Genomic DNA, 22,357 nt, shown 5'->3' on the forward strand with positions numbered 1-22,357 from the left:
AGGAGGGAGAGAGAGAGAGAGAGAGAGAGAGAGAGAATTTACTTTTTTTTAATTCCATGTGTGATCTGTTTGCCAGCTCAGCCATTTTGTAATTCCATTATGTGAATCCTTTATGCTGTTGGTTTATAACCACATATTTACCTCCCACTGCCATCCTTCCAGCAACACTTGCAACAGTTCTGGCCACCACATAGAGAGAAGCTTGCAGAAGAGCATGCAGAGAAGCAGGGGGACAAATGAAGAGGCTGTTGCATCAATCTAGCTTGCAAGGGGTCATGACCAAATGGATCATTTGTGTCCCAGCTACAAAGGCAGAATAGACAGCATGCTGTGGGATATTGGAAAAAGCTGTTAGGAGAAAGAGGTTGAAATTGTTGAAGGCTTGGTGCTTAGACCCTGGTACTGATGGAAAGAGGTGGAACCTTAGGGATTGTGCAAAGTATAGGAATTGGGGTCATCGAGGGTGTGCTCTTGAAGGAGATATTACATCTCTGGCCTCTTTTCTCTCTTACTATTTGTTTTGCTTCCCTATCTCCATAAGGTGGGCAACTTACTTTATTACATAACTATAGTAATTATGTGTTGTCATGGTACAGATCTTCAAACTAAAGGCCAAGCAGCAACAGACTGAAGGCCTAGAAATTGTAAACTAAACTTTATTACCCTGTGTATTTTGACAGAGCAATAGAAGCCTGACAAAAACAATCACCAAGCTAAATCATACCAGAAACATCCCCTCTGTCCAAAGTGCTCGCTCCCAGAAACACTGATAGGCAAGCATTCTCCCAAAGGTGCACTTACCTATGCAGCCATCTGAAGGGTGTTGCAGGGAAAGCAGCTCAATTCCATGATGAGTGTTGCTGGAGGCCATGCACTTTTCAGGTTGGGTACGGTAGAAAACTATGGAGTCCAGGATGCTGGAACCTGGTCCAGGAGAACTACATGATTCTCAGCATAATAATGTTGGGAAATCACCCATGTTAATAGGTTCGGGCACTGCATAAATGCTCACCAAAGATATCTAGCTTTGGAAAATTAGATGTAGGATTCTCGCTGGATAAAACAGCTCAGAGAGGAAGCAAATCCCCTTCTTGAACCCTCTATCCGAAAACCCTACTCATCTAGAAAGCAAAGTGAAATTGCTTACGGGGAGGGGTGGAGTTGATAGACAATAATTTTGTAGCTGGTCCTGAATCATGCTCAGGCAGAGTTATGTATATAAGTCACAGGTGTTATGGGGTATTTAGAATTGACATGGCAGAGCAGGGGAGACAGGAAGGGAAGTGGGGAAAAAGGAAAGTGAGGTGACAAAATAGAGAGGGAGTTAAGGACAAGAGTGAAAGAGTGCGACCTTCTAAGTAATTGTACAGATAATTCAGAAGTAAAAAATCCCCAAGAAATTGATCACGATTTGGTAATCAGGGGGAATACAAGAGCCCCTAAGCTTTCTTCTTACAATACTTCTTTATACTTCAGCATAGTTTTCTATGAGGTTTAGGGAGCTCCCTTGTGGGACAACAGCACCAAAATATTAATCGTAAAATCACAACACAAAACGTTTAAACCCGAAACCTCGAGCTCAGACAATCTAAAGCACTTGCAAGGAATGATTTGCAAACTGCAGGATATAGTTCACCGAATGTTTTGAAATCGCTTTCCAGTTACACGGGGAGTTGGAGACAATAACAGGTCAAACGAATGAGGAAATCCCTAAAATCCTTTGCTCCTACTTGAGTGTGCTCAAAACAAACTCTCATGGGTTCAGGGCTGTTTTGTAGGCCCAAGGCACTGTGTTTCGCAGACCTGAGCTGGATTTTGGGGCAATAATTCCAGAAACTGTAAAAATAAATTTGTCAGCCATAAGAATCCCAATGGAATGGCTTGAGCGGAGGAGATATAAAGAGGGAGACAGTGATAGCGAAGGACATGTGACAGAGGGGAGAATGAACACTGCTTTTGGTAAGGGGCTTTCCGAAAGACACCTATCAGATTTCACATTCGGAATAAAAATAAGTTAGAGCATCAAATCAAGGAGTCGGTTGCCTTATACACGGAAAACAATGACCTGAAATGCCTAATTAAGGACCCTGAACTTCTTCTAATAAAGAGGAGGGTCATTGGCAATCAGTCTCCATTGCAAAGCTTCTTCTCAAATTTAGCAACCCCACTGGTTTTGCCATGCTGGTTTTTATTTAATCCTGGCTAGCCCCCGCCTCCCAAGTTGCTTCTGAATCAATTCTGCCATGCAATATTCACGGTGCCAGTTTTAAGAAGGGTGGGGAAAAAATAGCAAAACAAGAAACTCCTGGAGCCTAGCAAAGCTTGGCTCAGGTCTATGCACATAATAAAAAATAACAAGGAAGGGGGGAAAATGTATGTGTTCTTATAAAACACAGAGTCACAGCTTTTATTTGTCACCAAAACTCCATTGTCAAAAGTCAGGCACAGCTGTGATCAAATGGATCCATGAGATAAGCATGAGGTGAGCACCAGGGGTGTGTGATGGGGCTCCTGCCTGCCTTAGCTTTTCTTTTCAACACCCAGGCTAAATACCCCAGCAGGGCAGCCTCACTCGGTCTCAGGACATAGAGACTGCGTTCTACCACCCTGGGTGTCCAGCTTCTTTTCCAAACCCATTGTCAGAACAGCCTGTCCTCCAGGCAAATCTACTAAATAAGAAGAAAAGAGAAGGCAAAAATGCAATTACTTTTTTTTTCCTTTTAAAACTCTGGTTAGCTCAGGCTTCAAAAGGCAAACGAGAGATTCCCAGATCCCAACTCTTGACCTTTGCTGCAGTTCAGGCTCCAGGACTGGGAGGGTTTTAAATCAGAGTGCCTCCACCCGGTTTGGAGAGTGTCTCAGAAATCACCCAACAGAATCGTATTTCACATTCACACCAGCCCATTGGGATGTCCTATGAGGCCCTGTCATCTCTGTCTGTCCCTGGCCTGTGGATTTAGATGGCATGATGCCAGCTCCTCAATGGCTTGTGGGTTTCACGATTAAGCCCTATTTAGAAGCTCCGCGTGGAGGTTTGGAATAAAAGCTGTACGAATCAAATTGCCTGTGGTTAAATTTCAGCTGGTCTATTTAAAAATTGTGCAACCTCAGTGTAGTCATTTAACTCCGCAGGATCTGTCTCCTCATCTAATCAGTGGAGATAAAAGAACAAATACTTGTTGAATGTATGTTCTCTGAAATGTACCCAGAGCCCTGCATGCTTTCAAACCTAATCTTTCCAATATTCCTACGAGACGGGTAATCTTATCATAATCATCACTCCTTGGTTAATTATAACAATAGAACACAGGGCTATCAGATGGCGTGCCCTGGATGGAATGAGGCGTATGTTGAGCAGGGATTTCAATTCAGAATGCTCAGCTCTATGGCTAAGCTCTGAGTTTCACCGTCATGCTGCATTGGTCTTCCTATTTACTGCGTCTTTCATTGGGTGGAAAAGAATATTTCCTGGCCCCTCAGAGGGTGATGGCAATGCCTATGTGAGGACCAAATAAAACACAATAGAGCACTGACCAGACCACAGCACTTGACAGACTCTTGCCTGGGATTGTGACTGGGAGCGGCAACCATATGATGGATATGAGAATTTGATGATCTGAACAAAGGCACCTGAGAAAATGCTGTTCATTCTTCTCAACTCCATGTCATCATCTTGAGGGAAGAATCTCTAAGCATTTTGTCCCCCTGGACAGAAATCCTCAACTGGAGACAGCTCAGGGTGATGAGCCACTGAAAGAGTGGAGCTGTGCCAAGGAGAGGATGCACGGCAAAGATCAAGGGAGGAAAAGGGAGAAAAGATATTGTTATATTATCATTTCAAAGAAGCCGACGTATGGGTGTACATATGTGTGCATATATAATAAGGCACTGTTTGGAATTTCTGGAGATATTTTGAGAATAGGGAGAGGCAAGAACAATGATAGTAAAGGCTGGAGATACAGAGCTCAGTGTTGGTAGGATGCTGGCCTAACGTGCAAACAGGCCTTGCTCTCCATCCGCAGTACCCCATAATCGAGCTGGGTGGCACATGCCTTCCTTTACTCCCAGCTTTTGGAAGGTGGGAACAAAGGGTTCAAGGTTATCCTCAGTATACAGTGAAATCGTGGCCAACCTGCTTTGAGAGATCTATCAAAAATAATTTGACCTAAACTTCAAAGACAGCTACCAGGTGATTCACAAGCTGTTTTGTCTTTGTCTTTGTCTTTTTTTTTTTTTTGTCTTTTGAGTTTTATCAGCTAATAGCTAAGGAACCACAAATGAAGATTTTCTGAGCTAAGGTGAATCTTTGACACACATAGCTGAGCTATGGCAGTGGTATACAGGGACTGTTTATTAAAAAAAAATTGAAATAAATTGCAGAGTCCCTAAAGTAGGAATCACACTTGCTTCCCCGCAGCATTCCGTCATCTAACAAACCTTTATTGACAATATCATAGATGCTAGGCATGGCCTCCTGGCATCCTCCACTACACACACACACACACACACACACACACACACACACACACCAAGGCAATGCAGAGACGGCATTCAGAGAGACCGTGTGTGTGCTGGCTGAGGCACTCGAGATCTGCCTTAGTGGGGGAGGCAGCTGTCCAGGAAGCCATTAAACAAGGACACAGACTCATAATTCCAAACAGTGGGGACTCTGTCCTTTTAAATACCCCTCAGCTCCTCTTTTCCTCTCTAGGTAAAAATAGCTCAGTTGCCAAGAAACCTCTAAGTGGTGAAGCATGCCCTCCTTAACCAGACATATAAATTTGTTGTTAAATCCAACGTAGATGCTGGTATTTCAAAACTTCAACTTACATCGCAGAATATATGATGGCTACACCATAATATCATTAAATGTGCCATTACTTTTCAATAATAAAAGGAAAGAGCACATAAAACTTCTAGGATCATAGGTTGTTCTTATCAAATCTCATGTCAGAGTCCTGGCATACCCTATCTCTCTGGGGACTGTATAGTTCAGTCTAGGTTCAGAGCACTGTTCTGCCGGAAACTCTGTCAGTGTTTTTAAGGAAGTTGTACCCAAGGTATTCATAAGTACAGTTCCTTCAATTATAAGTTGAGTCGTGTTACCCTGAAGCATGGATGCAAGTGTTGAAGTCCTAATCCTATACTTCCTAGAGTTTACCTTCACTGGAAATGGGGAAAAGGTGAATTTGAGCATACATCATTCTACAGTAGATGGGACCTTGATCTGACTCAGCTGGTGTCCTTGTGCAAGCAAAGCAAGGGATATGAAAAGAAGAAGGTTTCATGATGACGTGGGCTGAAGTTGGAATCCACAAATCAAGGACTTCCAAGTCTTACCATCAGCCAGGAGGTTCTGGAGAGAGACAAGACCATACCCTCCACAAATCTACCAGGAAGTACATGGGTCTATCAATACCTTGACTTTACACTTTCAGCTTCTATAACTAAAAGGGGAAAAAAGCATTTAAGTTGTTTTAATTCATCTAGAATTGTACTATTTGTCACATCTTCGCCTGACATCAATGCGATAACAAATGACTCAATTATGGGAGAAAACAAGTTTCACCTGTAGTGTAGAAGTTGTATACTACTCTATTTATCTGGTTAATTTTACTTCTCTAGTATCCACGGGACTCAAAATTAATTCAATGAATAAATGAATTAGCGAATGAACATACTAACCTAAGGTGGTATCTTCACCTGGGTGCGCCCATAACTATTTACTATCATCTAAACCAAACTGGGTTTCAATCCTTGCTTCTTTTCGCCAGGAGACCTCTTGGGAACTTTCTGCTCAGATTTTGTAACTTTTTCAGCCATTAATTTGTTTCCTTGAGACGAGGCAGGGCTTCCCAATGTCTAGCCCCTCAAGGTGTGGTTTGTATGAGACACATAGTGAGTAGCTAAGAAATGGCTTCATTAGATTGAATAAACCTGCATAATGTTTATTTCCACCGTGCTATTTTTTCTTTCTCACTCAGCTGGGCCCCATAAGTGATAGCTCATAACTTTCCTGATGACCGTGAAAGTCAAGATGTTCAGGACAACTACTGACCTCTCTCCAATACATCATCATATTATGAGAAGTAAAAGAGAGAGTATGGGGCTGGGGTCTATTTAAAAGACCTTTGAAGACCAATGAGTGAGCCCTGACTGGATTTAGTTTGAGGCATGTAGACAAGCTAAATAGCAACTAGGAAAGAATCAGAACATCTAGATGGAATTTGGTTCATTAATTTATTGGGTGTGTTAATAGTCTTCTCATTTAAGGATAAGTTGTATTTAGAGATATATAGTACAATGACTTTTTTATTAGTAAGAGAATAAAAATGATAAAATTTAAACTACCTATTGTTAAATTCAGATGTGTTGAAAGAAACATAGATATTCTTCTTTTCTCAACATATAGTCACAAGCAAAGAAAACAAATCATATAAAATATAATCTGGCAAGTAATTGGAGTGATGACTCAGCATTAGGAGTGCTCTCTGTGTAGAAGATCCATGCTGAATTTCCAGTACAAATTTTAGGAGGCTTACAACTACCTGTAACTCCAGCTACCTGGACCTCCAACACCTTCTTTTGGCCTCTCAAGGTACACATCCACATATTCAAATATACATACAAAAACATATACACATGAGTAAAAAAAATGAGGTAATAAATATAATTTAAAAATCTAGGAAAATGGATCATATATCTAAATATAAAAATAAAAATACAAACAGTTTAGACTAGAAGAAATTCCTCTATAAGCAGGGATGGGTGAGTAGTTCTTTGATATGATACCCCCCCCCAAAAGGACAAACTGAACCTAATGAGAACTTCTGATGTGAGAAAGTCACCCTATGGCAGAAACGACAAAGCAAACTGCAAAATGGGAAAAGAGATTTGTAAAACAGGTCTGAAAAGGGTTTATATCTAGAACACTCAGTACCTAACAGTAAAAAAAAAAAAAAGAACATTGCCCATTAAAGTAAAGGCAAAAGACATGAAAGTGGAGGACCAGCGTCCCTGGAAAAAGCTTAGATACTGAATAAGCTTTGAACATTGTTCAATGCTGCTGTCACCAAGGAAATAAAAATTAAGAGCATATCGCAAGGTCACTAAAGATCTACATGTAGAACTGGAGCGAAACAATGACAACATCCATAAAATACTGATGAGAACACAGAACCTGCGGCTCCCACACTAACCCTGTTGGAATCTCAAGCGCCACAGCCACTTTGTGAAACCACACTGAAAGCAAAACAACTACAACAAACACTAAAACATCCTCATCCTCTGTGTTTCCAAGAAAGGAAATATGGTCTCGTGCAAACTTGTACACAATGGTAGCAGCTATATGCCTAGTAATTGCCCTCTGAACACAAGTCAAATTGACTTTCAAGGACCATGTGATGAAGCAGGATGGTATATCTATGTAGTAGAATATTACTAGCAATAAAAATAAATAGCTTTTGTTATACACAACTTGGATGAGTATCAAGAAAATTATAGTGAGCAGAAAACTACAGTCTCCAAAGGTCATGTGCCAGATGTTGGCATTTCTATAGCGTTGGACACATAACCAAACTACAAAGAGAACAACAGAACAGCGGTTTTTAGGTGATTTTCTTTGGAATTTTCACGTGTACACCTTTTCAGAAGTGCAGGTGATGTAGAGACTCTGTTTCCATTTAACACACGGATGCTAGAAGGCAGGTCTGTATTCTCTAGGATTATTTTTCAAAGGTAGACTTAAAGAGGGAACCATGGCATAGAAAAAAAAATGAACTGAGGGTTTAGGACATAGGGGTAGCCAAGGGTATTCCACAGTCAGAGTCAGATCTCCCGGCTCTCAGGACAAGTCCCCTTTCAAATTCCACACAATGGATTCTGCAGGTGACATAAGTGCCTGACTGCTTTATATTATTATTTATAGCCCTAGCAAAGTTGAAGCTTATACTACTACTGTCATGGAACCTGAGTTTGGACTTACACATGGATTCAGTTGTACCATGAAGTATGACCCAAAACCTACATGGGAGATGTGAATCTGGGGGAAAGTTTCAAAGTCTGTTACTGGATACAAACATGACTTTAAGACAGCAGATGCTTTTTAAGAAACAGTTCCCTGGACAGAAACCATCACGTGGACCATAAGTCGGAAGGTTTTCTAGGGCTGGCTGTGGGTTGAAAGGCTCTGATGCTGGGCAAAGCATCTTCTCTCTGGGGCTCAGTTTTCACATCCGTTAGAAAATGGCACAGCTGACCAGCTGGGTTCTAATAGCTGGACAGAGTTTAAGTTTCTCAGTCTGGTTTTATTTCAAATGTTCTTATAAGGTTAATTTTGTAGGTCGCTAAATAGCAACAACAAGGCAAGGCTGGGGCAAGTAAGCAATAATGAGTTCAGATTCTGACTCAGGTTTAAATTGGCTCTGCCAATTACTGACAATGTAAATTTGTTCATCTCACAGACTTTTGGAAAAGTTTTGCTTCTCCTGCATCGTTGCTTTGTTACTGCTACATGTCATAGTCTGATGAAAATGCTGGTAAATGTTATCACAGAAGTTCTAGTCTTTCTGTATCCTCTCTGTATTTACCCTTTCCTTTCCATCTTTATATGCCTATTCATTGTAAAATTCTCTTTGGTATGCATGACTTGGACATATATTTTCTTGGTAGTAAGGGAGTAGGACATAATTTATTCACTTTGCAAATATATAGTAATTAGCATATAGCTGGTAAAGACTTTTAACCACAGGAAAATAGTCTTGCAAGAATAACTTCATATTTGCCCTAGTCTAAGCCCTTCATTAAAATTTATTCTGAGTTTTTATGCATTTTTCATTCCTCATCTCTGCACAGTTATAGGAGTGCAGCTTCCCAGCATCTGAGGAGCTAAGTCAATTATGAGAATGACTACAAATCATTTGAGTTTTCAAAGCATTTTCATACGTATCTCATGTCTTCTCTCTCCAAAATATCTTATGAGCCTGAAAATTTAAATAAAGAGATATTTAAACACTCAAAAAAAAAAAGGCTAATGAAACTATTCTACAACTAGCAAGAGTGAAGTACAAAGACACTTGGTCTCTATACCTTAAGTTTCATGGAAGCTTTTATTTATTAATTTATTTAGTCAAATTGGCTCATTTCTGTTGCACTGATTGATTAGCTAGTCACCAGACCAATGCTCCTTCTTCCTTCTTGTTTTCACAGATACTTCTCACCTCACTGTGTCCAAGAATTTGAGTTCTAATCAACCACAGACTTGAATAGAACTATTGGATGGCATTTGCACTCTTTGGTTAAATTGAAGGAATGTTTTCACAGATCTGATTCCTGGTACGGTCATTTATGTATTATAAATTTGTAGCAGCCTACACTATGCTATTCTTAACAATAATTTCCCATGACTCATTTATCCCTGGTTCCCTCTCTTTCCAGAATAATCTGCACCTTTTTGCTCTTGTGATGTCATGAAACCCAATGACTTTCAAGAATCCATACTTCAAGGATCACATCATGTGAACATTCTGTGCTCCGTAATTCTTTCTAAAGAATTCCTAGAATATACCATTACTAAATTCACAGAGCTAGCAATCAGCATTGCATATTGTACTCTTTGGTTAAATTGAAGGAATGTTTTCACGAACATTGGGTTCTATCCAAATCACGTTACCATAACATAAAAACATAATATGAAGTTGAGACTGAAATGGATGAGAACCCATGGGATTTCGACCATCCGCCTCTTGCCAAATAACTTCCATGGTCCCAGACATACCTACACAGGTTGCTAGGGCAAAAAAGATAACAACAGTCTGAATCAACTGTGAAGCCTATGAACTGTAATACCTACCTACCAGGCAAGATGTGCTCACCTGTGTGATAATTGAATGATGATTATAAGGGTAATCAATCACTCATTTTCTGACTGATTTGGCCCCATTGGAGGGAATTCATGCCTAGCACTGTAAATCTAGAAACAAACAAACAAACAAACAAACAAAAGGGAACTTACTACTCTTACAACTAAATAGACATAGCAACACATAATCTTCTAAATAGTTATGCTTGTGTTCACACACAAAAATTTCTTTTAGCCTTTTTTTATTTTGATTTTAATAATTTTCACTATATTATCATATAATTTTTTATTGAGAAAAAGAGAAAAAAAAACAAGTTTCCACCTCCTCCCAGCCTCCCATTTCCCTCCCCCTCCTCCCACCCTTCTCCCCCTCCTCCCACCCTTCTCCCCCTCCCCCCACTCCTTTCCCCCTCCCTCTCCAGTCCAAAGAGCAGTCCGGGTTCCCTGCCCTGTGGTAAGTCCTAGGTCCTCCCCCCTCCGTCCATATCTAGGAAGGTGAATATCCAAACTGGCTAGGCTCCCGCAAAGCCAGCACATTACGTAGGATCAAAACCCCTTGCCCTTGTCCTTGGCATCTCATCAGCTCTCATTGTTCGCCATGTTCAGAGAGTCCAGTTTTATCCCATGCTTTTTCAGTCACAGTCCAGCTGGCCTTGGTGAGCTCCCAATAGATCAGCTCCACTGTCTCAGTGGGTGGGTGCACCCCTCGTGGTCCCGACTTCTTTGCTCATGTTCTCCCTCCCTCTGCTCCTCATTAGGACCTTTGCTGGAGAGGCTGTGGAGGAACGGGTACCCTCATCCATTGCTGGTGGGAATGCAATCTTGTGCAACCACTTTGGAAATCAGTGTTTCGGTTTCTCAGGAAATTCGGGATCAACCTACCCCTGGACCCAGCAATACCACTCCTGGGAATATACCCAAGAGATGCCCTATTATATGACAAGAGCATTTGTTCAACTATGTTCATAGCAGCATTATTTGTAATAGCCAGAACCTGGAAACAACCTAGATGCCCTTCAATGGAAGAATGGATGAAGAAAGTGTGGAATATATACACGCTAGAGTACTACGCTGCGGTAAAAAACGACTTCTCGAATTTTGCATGCAAATGGATGGAAATAGAAAACACTATCCTGAGTGAGAACCTTCATCTGGTGATGGATGGAGATAGAGACAGAGATCCACACTGGAGCACTGGACTGAGTTCTTTTAGCCTTAATCAGAGAAGTCTCTGTAGTGAAGTGGTGGACACAGACTCATAAATACCAATGATGCTAAGAATAAGTGACGATTAAGGACTCAGCCCTACACAAGATTTTTATACCTCCCTTTCTAAGGCTCAGAAACATCGTGGAAGATGTTGAAAGAATGTAAGGGTGTTAAGGACAGTGAGAAGGGCAATGAATATCCATCTTTGAAATAATTTGCTATTATGAGCTCACAGTAGTGCAGTTATTGGTATCAGCCTGTGTAAGACTCTCACTGCCAGCACTCAGTGGAGCATCAGCTAACAGATTCCAGGAGAATCACTCTCTATTTTTATGTTTCCTTCCTTGAGCCCATCAGACTCCAATGGGTAGTTCCAAACCCACCATCAGACAAATGGCTTGATTAAGCTCACTGAGTCACAAAACAAATGGTCATAAATATGAAAGAAATTTTGAGCCATATTTTCTGACAATGATGGGAAAAATATACGCATATGAAATTGTCAAAGAGTCTGTAGTTTTCCAGTGTCCTGCCCTTGAATTTTTCAGTTTCTCTACAAGGCTTCTGTAGGGAGAATATGGATATGAACTATGTGGGTGGTCTCCTATTTCATCAGGAAGACAGAAGAATACTGTTGATTCTAGACATGATGGGTTGAGGAAATGGACATTATGTCTAACTCCTTGCTAATTTATACAGACTTGCAGCATTACAGGACAGATTAATAGCAGTTTAGGATGGCTTCAGCTCTATGCTATGGTCGTTATGCTGTGTGTTGAATCTCCCTGCTGGTTGGTGAAACAAATTTTGGGCTCTGTAACCTCATTTCAGACTCTAAGCAGCACTGCACCTAGCCAGAATGGGGGAGATGCAGCTAAACAGCTGCTCATGTGAGCAGGATTACCAAGAGAAGTTGACAGCCAGCCCAGCATGACTCACCAGTGTGAGGCTGCCAAGAGGATAATTTGATCTGGGGCTGAATGAACAGGACTGCAGTGTCTGTCCAGACCAAAGGGAGGGATACTCCCTTGTCTGCATGTGAATCAGACCACACCTACTCTTGTGTCGGTTTTGCTTACCCCCACCCCTATATCTCATTATGGCAGTGTGCACACACTGAAGTAGAGCCAGCTATGAGAATCATCGTATAATATTTACATTAGAAACTGCACTCTTTACCTTAGTTCTAGCGTAGAATTTATAACTTAAGTTGCTGAAGGCAGGGGTATTGACATCTGTTGTAGGAGCTGCAGGACTCTTCCCACAGCCCGGCTCCTGTCTGCCTGCTAGCTTTACCCGAAATAACAACACACAAACTGTATTCTTTTAAATACTGCTTGGCCCATTAGCTCTAGCCCTTACTGGCTAATTCTGATATCCCCATCAACCCATCTCTAATAAACTGCGTAGCACCGGTTTTACCGGGAAAGATTCAGCATGTCTGACCTGGCGGCTTGCTTCATCGTGTCTGCCTCTGAAAGGAGCTGCACAGTTTCTGAGCTCACTTCCTCTTTCTCCCAGCATTCTGTTCTGTTTACTCCTCTTACCTATGTTTAAACCTATGAGGCCAAGCAGTTTCTTTATTACTTAACCAATGACCTTCCTCCATCAGACATCTTTGAGAAGAACAAACAGATCTTCTTTTGTCTGTGTGGTGGTATAAACAAAGTCAATACTTTCTAGTTCTACATTGTCAAGACAATAGATCAAAATCTAAAGTCTAATCTAATGTCTCTTTCTAAATTGTGGAAATCTCACTCTCCAGACCTAAATTCCAATCATGTTTAAATTCTTGTGAACAGGAAAAATAACACTACTGTTACTCAATGTCCAGTTCTATATTTGGGGGCCAGAGTGTTCTCTTCTTGTCTCCATCTAACTTCAACCTACCAGATAAAACTCACAGATGTATAGATGTAGAACATACTCCTCTCACTATCTCTTAACAGTACCTAGAGTTATGGTTTCAGACATCAGACTATGTAGAGAACAGAATAATGCATGGATGAGAAGAATCCTGACATTGCTAGGAGAAAACACAGTAATCAGGGGTCAGCAGAATGAAGGCACACGGATACATGCTTGGATATGGAGGTGGCTATAAAACATAACAAATTGCCATCCCATTTCCCCTTCCAGCCCCAGCTACTAATCTGAACAAAGGACTGAAATAGCAGCAACTGCAACTCAAACTAGCAGTGAGAGAAGCCAGGGCCAATTTTCACAGATATGTCTGCAAACAGCATTTTTGACCAGATCTCACTTTCTCTCAAAAATAGTGAAAACAAAGCAACATAGAACGGTTGTCCAAACATCAGAAACCATGGGTTCCACAAATAGGCAGAAAGGGGAAAGATTATGAAGGCTTACAGGTAGAACCTACTTTTAAAAAGTAGGTTTATATCTATTTATGCTTTCATTCAATCTCTCTCTCTCTCTCTCTCTCTCTCTCTCTCTCTCTCTCTCTGAGTGTGTGTGTGTGTTTGTGGGGGGGGGGGGGGGTAACGGTACATTTGTGGAAGCCAGAGGACAACTTGATGGAAGTGATTCTCTTCTTCCACCCTCTATGTACCAGGGTTAAAACTCGGGTATTTATGATTTGAGGTTGAAGTCCTTATTCTCTGAACAAACACACTTGTTTCAGAATCTACTTTTAAAATGTATTTCATGTAGTCAGCACAGGAAAATTATAATTTTTATTTAGTTGTGCATACTAATTATACAAAATGATCACTTTCTTATGACATTTTCTTACATGCATATAATATTTTTGATTACATGTATCCCATTCCTCTCTTGTGTTCTTCTTTCCCACTGCTTGTCCTCTTTCTAAATATACTCTGAACAATATTTTATGCTTCAAGGGTGAACAACATTGTACTAGAAAAATATTGCAGAGCTCCACCACTTCAGAATGGCTATTCTAACTCTAGAAGGTCATTGAGATGTAGACTTCGTGTCTGGTTAATTTTACTACATGGTGTTTCTTTATTTGCAAGTTTCTAAAATAAAGTTAATTTTAAGATGATATCCAAATATAGAACACTAGGCTAAAGGAAAATGTCTCAGAAAATAAATGACTGTTACAGTATAAAGATGCTGTAGAGACGCTGACATCTCTGGGTGTGAGCAGTGCTTGGTTTTTCAGGACCATTTTTTTTTTCAAAAAGAATGATTGTTTCAAGAATTAATATACATACTGTCTTTGCATATTTTTTATAGTTTTATTGAGCTATACATTTTTCTCCACTCCCTCCCTTTCTTCCCGTGTCTCCTCTACCCTCCACTTGATCTTCATGCTCCCAGTTTACTCAGGAGATCTTGTCTTTTTCTCCTTCCTATGTAGATGTATGTATCTCTCTCTTAGGTTCCTCTTTGTTGTCTAGGTTCTCTGGGGTTGTGGACTGTAGGCTGTTTTTTTATGTTTAAAAGCCACTTATGACTGAATACATTTTATATTTGTATTTCTGGGTCTGGGTTACCTCATTCAATAGGTTTTTTTTTTTTTAGATCCATCCATTTGCCTGCAAATTTCAAGAAGCAGTGTTGTTTTTCTGCTGTGTAGTAATCCGTTGTATAAATATACCACATTTTCCTTATCCATTCTTCAGTCAAGGGACATTTAGGCTGTTTCCAGGTTCTGGCTATGACAAACAATGCTGCTATGAACATAGTTGAGTATATTCTCTTGTGGTATGAGTAAGCATCCTTTGGGTATATAACCCAAAGTTGTATTGCTAGGTCTTGAGGTAGATTGTTTTCTAATTGTGTGAGAAATCACCAGAAATAATTTTATACCCTATGCTTTAAATACAGCTTTGTCAGAATTCTGGACTCATGTTTCTGCATTGCATACCTGCACTGGAACTAAAGTGAGCAAAAACTGCTTGTGGGGAAGGCTTACTTCTAATGTGATGATGAGAGATTGCTTATCTGTGCAGTTGAGTTACTAAAGCAAACACTAATTAGAAGTCACACCAAAATACCAAATACTTCATGCCCTGTTCATTGATGATTCATATACAAGATGCTAACAAAAAGCAAAATGTTTACAAAGTCTACACAAATAAGGAAATTCGATGTCAGGGTGAATTTTTGAGGGAAGAAAGAGAATCTGAAATTCTTACTGTGAAGAATTAAAGAAGGCTTGGCAGAAGATATATATAGTCCACAAGAACTGTCATAAGAATTCTTATTAGTGAAATCTAAAATGGGTTCCATATTACTACATGTCTGTATAAAATATTTTCATATATTTCTTTTTAAATCTTCCTATAGCTATGTGTATCTGTCCCACTCTCTAGACTAAGAATCTCATACAATGTTTACCAGACAGGCATAGAACAGTAAATTCATGGTTGATTGAGCAAACACAATTGCCAAACAGTTTGAAAGCTAAGAGCACACCTCACATTCAAATGTTCAAAATGTTTGAATTCCTTTCTTGATTATGGTGGAATTACTGGCTCCCTACTCCAAGCAGGTAGAAAACTGAGAGAACAAAATGGCCCAAATTATTATCTATAGGCTTTGGACAATGGGTCGCTTAGTGTTGTGATATTTGACAGATGAGACAATTCATCTGTCTCTCTTTCCTGTAGCTATGCTTATGTTTAAATTGAGCACAAAGATGAAAATTTTTCCATCAAGAAAATCCGGACCTAGCTATCATGCTGGGTGAGTTAAATCGGTCCTCTTACTACAGCTGAAAATCTGAATGCCTTCTTCCAAAGGCCCACATACTAAAACAGTCGTCACCAGACTGTGAAACTATTGGAAGATGGTGGAGCCTATAAGAGGCAGAGTCAACAAGAGAAAGTTAGGTCATTGGAAGAGCTTTCTAGAAAGAGATAGTGGGATCCTGATAATCTCTCTGTCTCTCTCTATATATCTCCTTTGTATCTGACTGTCTCTTTTTCTCTTTCTCCCTTCCCCAGTCTTCTCTCTCCACTCTGCCTCTTCTTTCCTCCTTTTCTTTTTCCTAGCTTCCGTGTTGAACAACCCCAAGCCCCTGCAGTTCTGTCACAAAGCTCTGTCTCTTTGCAGTTCCCCCCCAAAACAGGACATGGTTTGAAACCTTTGGAGTCATTAGCTAAAATAATCTTTTCTTCTTTATAAATTTGCTTTTCAAGTGTTTTGCCGCAGGATGCTGACACAACTTTAAGGGAGAAATAACACTTACCCTCAAATTTCTTTCATTTTCTTTTTGATAAGGTTTATTTTCTAAACAGCACTTCAGGCCAATATAACCTTTTAATGATAAATAATTTTAGTTTCATCCGCATATAATTACGTCATTTTCCTCCTTCCTTTCCTCCCTCCAACTACTCCCATGTCTCATCCCTCCAAGCTCTCCCATGTCTTCCTACTCATTTCCTCTCACATTCATGGCCTCTTTTTCTTCAGTTACTGTTGTTACACACACACACACACACACACATACATAAAATGCACATTTTCACATGTCTTGCCATGTGTATCATTTCTACATTGTCTCAGAGATATTATGTGGAGATTAAAAAATATTGAGACTGAGGCCCCTATGTCTGAGACAGACACATTTAGAACACAGGGCTGATTATTTAAGCTGAATCTAAGCTGATAACTGCTTGCTATGGTCTAGATTCCACACTACCAGGAATTACTACAGAAGCTGCCAAAAGAGGAAAGCAGTTACTAGTCCTATCCTAGCATGTTACCTATGAACCATAGCAATGACCAGTCTGGCAAGGTACCCATAAAAGTGCAATTGTAACATGCACAGATTGGTGGCAAACAATAGCTATCTAATTGTACTTAAGGCCCACTCAACAGGAAAGAAATCATGCCTGATACTAGAAAACTAGCAATCACACAGGGCGAATGAGGTAATTGACCTTAGGAGAGAATCTATGACTGTCACTTTGCTAGGGCAGCATAATTGCTTAACTACATAATAAACTGTTTTATATCCACAGATAAGTGTAGCTTCTGCCCCTTGTCAGAGAAGCTCCTCTTGACAGCAAATAGAGGCCATTAAAAAGACTATACCTGGACACAATGCAAAGGTCAATGGACCGTGGGAGGCCCAGTCCAGCAGTTACAGCTGCACTCTAGCTCCTGCCTCCGTGGCTCGGGCATTGTGGAAGATGGAGCAGAAAGAGTATAAGAGCCAGAGGACCAGAAAATGTTCTGCGAGACTGCTTGTCTTAGAAATGGTTTCACAGCAAGACCTGAAAAATGACAGTATCATTAGACACCCTAATGTGGAAGAAAGAAAGTCTCACAGGGTCCCATCCCTAGACTACAGGCAGCCAACAACTGCTGAAAGAGAATTAGTCTCACCCAATGACGAATCCTCCAATTGATTGTCCACTACTGAAAGACCCTACAGGCCCCCTCCTCAAAACCCGTAGCTAGCATGCTCCCGGGGGAACGTCCTGTTTGCTTTTAAAAAATTCTCCGGATCAGCAACCAGCCTGCTTCCGTAAGAACATCCCATGTGCTTGAGAGAGCAGGATATCTATGAGATAGAGATAGGAAGACTGCAAGGCAAGATGTCAATAAGATAGGACATCAACAAAGCAGGTTAGCTATAAGATAGGAACAGGATGACTGTTGCCAGGCATCCATACTGAGAGAGGAAACCATTCATGCCCCTGCCTCATTCCGATAACCATGCTTTTGCTTCTGTAAACTTGCTTTTTGCTGACACCCATGCTGAGAGAGGAAACCATTCATGCCCCCGCCTCATTCCGATCGACCGATAACCACGCTTTTGCTTCTGTAAGCTTGCTTTTGCTCTCCCCTATAAGAAGCCTGCCCTCCAGTTGGCAGGTGCGCAAGTCTTCCGAGAGATCTTGCCGCCCGCAGGTACCTGTGTCTACTCAATAAACCTCTTGCGATTTGCATCCGTGCGGTCTCGGCCTGTTGCTTGGCACTGGGGAGGTCTCTTCCCGAAAAAGGTCCTCGTCAAGGGTCTTTCACTACAAAGTGGTCGTCCCTGAAACCATATACACACAACAACAAACATGGACTCAGCAGATTCTATTTATTTTCTATCTTATCTATTTAGTTCCTATTTTATTTGTGTGTGTGTGTGTGTGTGTGCGCGTACGCGCGCACAGCAATAATAACACAAGAAAAAGAGGTTATTGATTTGGCAGTGGAGGAGTACATGTGAGAAATTCGAGGAAGGGGATATAGTTGAGGCTAGAAATAGGAAGGGATAGAAAGAAAAAGTCGAAGTGGTGTAATTATGTGTTCATTAATTTTAAAAACAGACAGAACAGCCAGGAATCCCAACAGATTGATAGTCCTCACAGATGGATATAAAGAACCGTATACTATGCTCCCATCCTTAGTTCTAACATACAGATTCCATGTATATAGAATTCTAGAAGAGATGATTGTGATACACAGTGAAACAAAACAAAAGCCATAGCTCCTGGGGGCTGGAAGGAGGAAAAACTGACAGGACAGCGGTGCTAAAAGCTTTTGTGGGGACCGGATTGTGGTTCCGTGAGTTCAGGCTGTCATCAAACTCAAGAGTTAGTACACTTACAGAAGAAATTCATCATACCTGCCACATGCTTCCTATTTTCTGCACATCTCAAATAGAATTAAAGACAACAATCACGTTGAGAGAATATGTGCTCAAAATAATGTGGCAACAAGCAAGTAGCTCTGTGTTGTTAAAATTATTTTCATTATCATAAAAATGAGTAAAATTTGGCATAAATATTCTACAGAGAAAATATGCACAGTCATACTTTTGAAAGTACTCACTACCTCAGTGCTTAAGCAATTAAAGTAGCAATAGTAATAATCCCATTTTCAATTGTGGATTTTTGAAGAGGATTTTAAAAACATACTATCTAAAAGTGTGTGACCTGTGACCCACGGTCTTCTATAAATGCAATCTGAATAAGGGGCACTGACTGAGAATTTTGCGTAAATCCTCATAACCTGAGCTCAGGGAGCTTACCATTGGAATCTGTGTTGAGGAAATGTTAAGAACGTTCAGAAACATGCTTGTGGAAAAACCTCATTTTTTCACAGGATTCTTTCCAGTTGGAAAGACAGAAATAAGCTAAATATTTGAAGACAGAGACATGGGAGAGTAATGATAGTTGATATGAATGCCATGCATGTCACTAACCTAAGCACGACATGTAGGAATACCTAAGCCTATGAGAGTATATCTGGTTATAACACCTATGATAAGCACCAGAGATATCAATATTGCAATTCGTATTTAAAGCAGAATAAAAACAAATATGGTAGAACGCTACTTTCTTTCTTATGTAACCTTTTTTTTCTCAAAATAGTTTCAAGGAACTACACTATTAGGAAGAATATATACTATGAAGGCTATTTCAAGGAAGAGGCTGATCTTCAGAGCAAAACATGAACTTAGTGAGCTTTAAAGCTGAGAGAGCTCAGCAGTTGTTTTGAATGTAGATTTATCACAGCAGCACACTGAGACATACATTGATGGTTGCTTCACTTTACAGCTTAGATCATTTAAGTTATTTATGTTTTATGTATTTGGTTTCATTTTTATATTTGCTATATGTTTTCACTTTTTTCATTAAATCCCCAACTTCCCTTGCATATGTATATTCATATATTATTAATTTTGGCACTAAAAAAACTATACAAAGAAATTGTGTGCCTAAATCAGTACTTCATTGTTAGGTGATTTGTAAGAACTGGGCATTATCATCAGATCTATTACAGGACTGGGGAAAAGAGAAAAACACAACTGCATAAAAGGAAGAAAATAACAATAAAAAACAGCATGCAGAAATCAGTGATGTGGCCAGAGACAGCTTGGAGGGATTAGGGAAGGGCTGAAGTTAAGAGTTTGGGATTTGAATAATGTTTGCTTCCCTGGAAAGGGGATGTCTCCAAGGAGGTTCCGGAGGTGGGCTTGTGTGTTGGGGTGTGGCTGTAGGATTCTCCTGGATCTCTAGGAATGAAGAGATAAGGTGAGCAAGATAAAGTGGCTCCTGGGACAAGGCAGGGTTTTTCCTTCTGATTCTGAAGGAGTCTGGAGATAATATTAAGACCCCAAGTAGGCAGTGAACTCACAAAGAGATAGCTAATCACCATCTCAGTTTACACTAACTGCACAGTAGCAAGAAAACAGCTTGAAGAAAGAAGGTCAGGGTAATCCCCAGGCTGCTAATGGTATTTTAGGCTAAACAGCATTCAGAAAGCCCCTGCAAGTACTGATTCAGGCAGTCTTTGTGCAGTTTTATAGGCAGAACGTTACCATTCCTGCACTTGGATGGAGAAAGTTAAAATATGGAATTTTCCCAAATTTTACAGATTTTAAATATGAAGGCTTTGATTGTCTGGGGGTGAGAGATTGGCACAGATAAGTGGGGGCACCACTAAAACCTCAAATCAAATTAAAGCTAGTCTGTAAAGGGGAAGCTATGTTCTGCTGGAGCTGAAATTGCTCTGGTAAAAAATAGCCAAGATAGGAGGATATCTCATTTAGGGTTGGGAAAACAGAGAGAAAATTCACCTGAATAGGGGATTGAGGATAAGCCCTTCCCAGGGATCTTCACCTAAGTCAGTCTAGACAGCTTAGATCAATGGTCCTCAACTTTCCTGATGTTGTGACCCTCATGTTGTGTGACCCCCAACCATAAAATAAATTTCATTGCTACTTCATAACTGTACTTTTGCTACTGTCGTGAACCGTAATTTAAATGTTTCTGGAGACAGAGTTCTGCCTAAGGGGTCGTGAACAACAGGCTGAGAACTTGTGGCCAGATCCATGGAAAAATTGGAAATAGGTTTTCAATTTTAATTTTTATTTAATTAAATCTGATTTGCATGATTTACTTGTAATATCTCTATTTGGTTTTCCCATAGCCAACACACACAGAACCTTTAGACTTACCTAAGCATGTCATTTTGACCTCAATCACCCTCTGAAATGTAATCACCTGCTTTCCTTGCTCACTACAAAACTTGCCTCTTTAAGCTATTGGGAAAAGCTGATGGAATTAGCGTTGCCCACAGTCATTTCTAATCATCTTTAATGATTAACTTTAGCCTTCGGTTGAAAGCTGTTGTATGGAGCCTCCTTCTAACCACTTTCCTGTAATCTCCTCTCCGAGTCTTTTATTCAGAAATCTAATATGTTTTTATTAGGGTAGAAAGCAAAAGAGATGCATTGTACAGTGACTCTAACGTCAGAAATACCATGAGCAAAATATGATCTTAAGGACAGTCACAGCTGGGTGGTGGCGCAAGCCTTTAATCCCAGCACTCGGGAAGCAGAGGCAGGTGGATCTCTGTGAGTTCGAGGTCAGCCTGGTCTATAAGAGCTAGTTCCAGGACAGGCTCCAAAACCACAGAGAAACCCTGTCTCGAAAAACCAAAAAAAAAAAAAAAAAAAAAAAAAAGACAGTCACAGTGGAAGCAATACAAAACCATCTGATGCCAGAGTATATGGTTTTCAGAACTCATAAATGTGTGATATCCCATTAAGATCTTATCAAATTGTCATCCCAACTTACCCATCATTCTAGTACTTCTGTGGTCATTTCCTTAATTTTTCTTTGCTTTACAGTTGATGTCAGTTGCTCCATCCATGCCGTTACTGTCTGATCCCCTAATTATGCTGTTTGGTTTGGCACAGTTTAACCTCACTGAGAAGCATGGTGAGTTTTCATGGTAATACATATTGCATTATTGCCTCTTTTTCTCTAGGAATATTAGATCTTCTGGATAAAAGGCCTAGCTGGGTTTAGTGAAAAATATCTACTGGGAGCTTTGAATATACATCCTCATAGGAGCTCATGGGAATCAGGGCCAGCCTTCTTACATTCTCTTCATGGTGGGAAAATGAAAGTTTGTTAGGAGAAGCCTCCATAAAACAGTGCTAGAGGCCGTTGTGTGGGAGTCCAAGATTTACCAGCTTTTTAGAATCACGTTAAGATGCAAATATTTAGTGAATGATAAGATCATATAATCTCAGAGGAAGAGGAAAGTCTTATCTGAAGTTTCTAGATGAGTTGTGAATGATTCTCTCTCTTCCTCTCTCTGGTCGTGTGTGTGTGTGTGTGTGTGTGTGTGTGTGTGTGTGTGTGTGTAACCAGCATCAGGGTAAAACAAGGGCGAGGCGTTTGAATTAGGAGGATTCTGAGTATGAGGCCATCCTGTGCTACACCAGGAGACAACCACCCTTCAACCCTTACTCTCTAACCTAACCCTCCACTCCATGAAATTCAGACTATTTAGTAGATTTTGTCACGTTATAATTAAGCCGAAAGAAACAGATAGCAC

General features: G+C 40.3%; 1 long non-coding RNA gene across 1 annotated transcript; it reads right to left on the reverse strand.

Annotated features, from left to right (window-relative positions):
- Window positions 1-224: 224 nt before the first annotated feature.
- Window positions 225-3,654, reverse strand: LOC121461104. Its single transcript, XR_005976155.1, has 3 exons — window positions 3,631-3,654; window positions 802-924; window positions 225-328 (listed from the first exon to the last, which is right to left on the reverse strand). It is a non-coding gene; the product is annotated as an uncharacterized LOC121461104 (long non-coding RNA).
- Between the last annotated feature and the right edge of the window lie 18,703 nt (window positions 3,655-22,357).

Source organism: Microtus oregoni, unplaced genomic scaffold (assembly GCF_018167655.1).
Source record: "Microtus oregoni isolate MIOR12 unplaced genomic scaffold, Mior012 000022F_ref0000154, whole genome shotgun sequence".
In the NCBI taxonomy this organism is placed as follows: domain Eukaryota; kingdom Metazoa; phylum Chordata; class Mammalia; order Rodentia; family Cricetidae; genus Microtus; species Microtus oregoni.